The following is a 6000-nucleotide window of genomic DNA, read 5'->3' on the forward strand; positions in this document are numbered from 1 at the left end:
CAGAGGGATAAAAGCAGGTTAGGGCTAGGTAAGTAGGAAAGAAAAAAAAGGAAAGAGGAAGTAATAGAACACTCAGTTGATGATATGTCCACTTCACTCCCCTGACCTCCAACACAAACAAGCCATTAAGGAATAATTTATATATTCATTTTATTATCGAAGTAGGTAAATCTCAGACTACAAACCCAAAGCCAAAACAATTTTTGCAGAATTAGAATAGGTTCAAGAAGCTAGTTACAATTTGCCTGGATTAGACTTCAACACAGACGTAATTGTTAAATTCCTCCAATATGTGGAAAGATAATAAATACATTTTTTTCTTTTAGTCGCCGGGGAAAATTTTTTTCTCTTCTGATAGGCAAATATGCCATTTCTTTCTTGTTCTTATTTGCCTTCTCTTTTCCTTGGTTTTCCCTTTTTATCAAGATTCTTTAGGCGTAGATGTTTATCTTTAAATTCTGATGCTCATCTCTGCAGGAATAGAAAATAAAACCCACAATGTCCCTGTGAAAGCCAAATATGTACTATGATTTGGGTACTAATCAATAATTCTCCTTTCTTTTGGCCAGAGGTTGTTGACTAAACATTTTCACCTCTTTAATAGACTTGGAGTCAAGAGGCCTGGCCTCTTCACCAAATCGCCAAGCCCTCCGCTGAGCTATACAATGCACATTCTGAGAGTGAAAACATTTTTTAGTAGCAAGAAGCAAGAGTCCTTGGACCTGACCTTCTGTGCTCCTGTGCTCCTGTCTTTCTTCTCCCTGTGTTTTCTTTGGCTATTTTTACTTTTCTCTTCTTTCTTTCTCTTTCTTTCTTTCTTTCTTTCTTTCTTTCTTTCTTTCTTTCTTTCTTTCTTTCTTTCTTTCTTTCTTTCTTTCTTTCTTTCTTTCTTTCTTCTTTTTTTTGTGGTACTGGGGTTCCTGGAAGCCCTTCTACCTCCAGGCCACACTCCCAGACCTATTTTTTTAATTTTTGGAAACAGGGTCTCTTAAGCCAGGCTGGCTTCGAATCTGAGAGATCCTCCTGTCTCCACCTCCCAAGTGTGGGGATTATAAGCGTGCACCACCACGCCCGGCTCTTTGGCTATTTTTTTATTGGCCTGCTATAAAGTTCTCTAACATTTTCTTCCAAAATTTTGTTTATCTCTTCCAGCCCATTTTTCACTTCAGATATTATAGTTTTCATCTCTAGAAGTTTGATTTGAAACTTTATGAACATACTAGATGAAGTTATAGTAATTGTCTAATTATTAATTAGAAAAAGACTAATGTCTACTAATTGTGTTATCTTTATCCTTTCTGAGGAAATTTTAGTTGATGTTTTTCCTCTTCATTATACATTGGATGTTTCAGGCTTCTTTGAGTGACTGGTAAATTTAGTTTGAATATCAGAAATTCTGTATTTTGCCATCTTAGGTGCTAGATATCTTTGCATTCTTATAAGTATGTTTGTGTTTCATTCAGAACATGAATAAGTTACTTGAAAACATTTCAGTTTTTCAGCTTAAGCTTTGTTAGGTGGAATCACAGCAATATTTCATCAAAAAATTTTTTAATATTGAGGAAAGGCTCCTTTTTAGTACTCTAACACCCTGTGAATTTAGGGTTTTCCTCAAACAGTGAGGCCCTTGTAAACTATAGAGCTATTTCTTTGTGTGGCATGTTCTATTTGGTATCTTTTCACGCTGAGTGTATGCTTTGGTCTCCCCAAACTCTGAGCTTTGCCTTTATGGCTTAGGAAGACTGCTGAACTCTGCCAGGGTTTTGAGATTATCCCTATCCTAGACTGGACACTTATTCCAAGCAGAAAACTGCAAGCATGAGGCTCACTTCTCTTGTTTCCTATATTTCATCAATCATTGTTCTTTATTATCTGATGTCTTGAGAGCCCTAGAAGAGTAAATCTCTTGAGTAGAAGAATTCCACGCCTGATGACCCCATAAATTCAGTGAACATAACTTTTGTGCTATTTTTATAGTGATTAATTATTTCCTAATACTAATTTATTTTTGCTTTGAAATTACATGTTGACGACTTGTCAGAAGTTTATTCTTTGCTTATGTATTCATTGGACTGCTGCTACTTTGTCATTTAGAGTACTAGTATTCTGAATGTATTACCTTTATTGATGAATATATTATAACGATTATGTAGATTATCAAATGGACTGAATTTGTGCAGTTTTGAAAGCTGAAGTATTAGACTTTGCTTCTCGAGTTACAGCACTTGAGGCTTAAAAGAAGCAATAGAAATGAACTGTTTGGTTTATGGTCAGTCAAATGACTAGTCCAGAATCAACAGATGCATCACCGTCAGAGTCAGGGCCAGCTCTTGGGAGCATGACTTCCAACCACTTGTCCCAACCTCTAGACCACGCTTTCCATCACTCAGGGCTCTGGACCTGGTAAAGGAAGTACTGCCTGCTTTGTTAGATTCTGTATATCAGATGGTAACTCTGAAGTTTGAGCATGTCACAGGGAGACCTAGAAATGCATCAGTATATAATTTACACACACCCATCTCCCCTTCTTATACTTACTGAAAATGACACATCCTATATCCAATGATCTGAGCAATAAAAGAAACCTAGCTGAAGTACAGGCATCTGAAAATAAACACATACTTTGAAGAGCCTAATTTCATGTCATGACCCTTCAGGGTTATGCTCTAAAAGGGATAAACTCAGAGAAGTGAAGTTATCTGGATCAGGCTGATTTTTCAGGAGACCTCATATCAAGTTTAAGCAGAAAAACCCTCTCTATGCTGATTTTCTATTTGTTATGTAGACCAGTGATTAAAAGAAAATATTTTCATTTTCTTGGTACATTATGATTATATACATCTACATCATAATTATTATCAATATATCATATACATACATATATTCATAATGATGGTATTTATTGCCCTCTATATATACCTACTCATACCTAATTTGGTATCCAAAGAAACAGTCATGGCTAATTTCTTTTTTTTTTTTTTTTGGTGGTACTGGGGTTCCTGGAAGCCCTTCTTCCTCCGGGCTACACCCCCAGACCTATTTTTATTTTTGGAAACAGGGTCTCTTAAGCCAGTGGGGCTGGCTTTGAACCTGTGCGATCCTCCTGTCTCTGCCTCCCAAGCGCGGGGATTACAAGCGTGCGCCACCACGCCCGGCATGGCTAATTTCTTATTTGGATTTTGCATAGAAGCAATGTGTGTGTGTGTGTGTGTGTGTGTGTGTGTGTGTGTGTGTGTGTGTGTGTGTTTCCTGAGGATTGAACCCGGGAACATTCTACCTCCAAGCTGTACCCCCAGCCCGCTTTATTTTTTATTTTGAAAACAGGGTCCTGCTATGCTACTGAGAGTCCTTCTATGTTGAGGCTGTCCTCGATCCTGTGATCCTGCTATCTCAGTCTCCTAAATACTAGGTTTACAGGTAGGCACCGCCATGCCTGGCTAGCATAAAAGTAATTTTATACTACTAACAAAGGTAAGAGTGGTAGCTAATAATAAAAAAAAACATGCTGAGAAAAGATATGAAACCATCTTAGATAATTTAGATCACTTGATCTAATGTTTACCATAATCCTTTGAGACAGAGGTTGTAGCCTCATTTTAAACACTGAACAACTGAGTTGCAAAAAAGGTGAACTTTTCTAACCAACTCTGTCAATATGAAGAAGTGCACTGCAGCCTGATTTCAGAGTTCATGCTTACTCCATTGTCCTCTGCTCTTCTCAAAACTGCTGCTTCATCTGACTAAAGCTGCCACTACGCTGAGGTGCCATTTCCTCTAAATGTATTGAAGCCATCTTCAGTATAATCAAGAAAGAAACTTTCCCATCCAGATTAGCGTCCCCTGCTTGGCTTGTCAAAAGCCTCCTTTATTCATCTGTGTCTGTCCCAAGTTGGAATCTAGCTCGGAGCTTCTTTGAATATATGGCGCTCAAAGCTCATACTGGCAACTTACTTTCCTGACAACTTATCTTCAGGGGCTGTAAGTTAGGAGCCCCCCACCCCCTTCATCTACCAACTTACCCAACTGCTTTCTTTTTCTAGGCAGTTTTCATCTCAGAAATATTCATTATTATATGAAGACTAGTTTTTAATATCCCAGTAAGCCCTTTAACCTAATTTTCAACTATTATTCAAAAAGTTTAGCTCGTTCAGTTTGGAATCAGAATGACAATTTGTGATAGTCTGAGAGCTTTAGGACTCAGTTGGTGCGTCCCAGGCCTCATTGAACATCTGGTCAAAATAATCATTTGGGCATGGTGGTAAGGGCCTGAAATCCCAATACTTAGGAGGCTGAGACAGGAGGATTGCAGGTTTGGGGTCAGCCCCAGCAACTTAGCAAGATCCTAGTTCAAAATATAAATAACTTATGCTGACATTATGTACATATATGAAATCCTAATTTCAACCTCAATATCTTGTACGGGGAAGGGAGAGTGGGTTGGAAGCCGAGGAAAAACTCACCAAGTGCTGTGTGCATGTATGTCACTATCGCTGTAATCTACATTATGATGTGAGCCTAGAATGCACCAATAAAGTATAAAAAGTAAAAAGGGCCAGGGGTATATCTAGAAAGTAGAATGCCCCTGGATTCAATCCTAGTACCTTCCTTCCAAAATAAAATTACTCGATTTTTTTTTTTTTGGATTTCAAATTCATCTGTTGCATAATTACTTTAAGTATATTTTTGCAAATCTTAGTATGGGGGATTTATTACAGCCTGTTAAAAGTTGATAGTTTGAGATCATTTGGTAGAAAGATATGTTGTACCAAAGTGAAGACCTGTGAAGAGACTCTTAGGAGGAGGGGAGAGGCGTGAGATGGGCTTTAATCACATGATTCCCAGGCAGTTTATGAGAACCCTGCACAGCATGGGGGTTTCCATTAGAAAGATGCTAAAACTTCATTCTGTGAAACCTAGGGGCTTTCTGATGTTCATTTGTAGCACATGTGAACTGCAAAATTCAATCTCATTTCACAAGCATCCTGTGTCAGTTTCTTTGCAGTGCAGGAAGTTAAGTTCAGACAAAGATCAGAAAGATATACAAAACCGCTCTGCAGGATGCCCCGCATACCAGTTCATATCAATGCAGCCATTTCCAGAAATCAATGGCTGATTATTTTTTACATGCAATATTTAAAACACAGTGATAAGAGGATAGCCGCATTTGATCACATTCTCGAGTCTGCTGATACGATCGATCACATATTGCATTTATTATGAATGCGAACATATATAGGCACATGTATGTGAGGATGATGTGTTTCATCACTGTTTTTCTTATGTATCAGTCAGAAAAACATCTTTTTTGTTTTTTATTTATTTTTTATTTTTATTTAAAAAATTTTTGGTGCATTTTAGTTGTGCATCTCTTCCTTCCTCTTTCTTTCTTTCTTTCTTTCTTTCTTTCTTTCTTTCTTTCTTTCTTTCTTTCTTCTTTTTTTGGTGGTACTGGGGGTGGAACCCAGGGGCTTTTCTACCTCCAGACTATACTCCCAGACCTATTTTATACTTTATTTGGAAATAGGGTCTCACTAAGTTGCTGAGAGCCTCACTAAGTAGCTGAGACTGGCTTTGAACCTGTATGATCCTCCTGTCTCAGCCTCCTAAGTGCTGGGATTACAAGCGTGTACCAGTGTACCACCACGCCTGGCCTAGTGGTGCATTTAATGGGGAACAAGATGGAGGAGATATACATGCACATATCACCCAATTAGCCCTTACCCAGTTCCCGCCCCATTCCCCCCCTCCCTCCTCATGTTTGGCTTAGTGATTGATATTGATATATATTTTCTTAAGTACATCATGTGCATTATAGAGTTTCCCTCTTACCTACTCCCATCCCCTCAGTAAGGTCGCCTTATTTGCTCATGTATAATATCTCCTTCTTTGTCTAGAGTTCTTCCTATGACCCATTTCCTCCCTAGCTTCCATATATTAGGGAGAGCATTGGATTTCTTATTTTTTGTGACTGACTAATGTCACTTAGCATAATGTCCTCCA

This window comes from Muscardinus avellanarius (genome assembly GCF_963383645.1).
Source record: "Muscardinus avellanarius genome assembly, chromosome: 7".
In the NCBI taxonomy this organism is placed as follows: Eukaryota; Metazoa; Chordata; class Mammalia; order Rodentia; family Gliridae; genus Muscardinus; species Muscardinus avellanarius.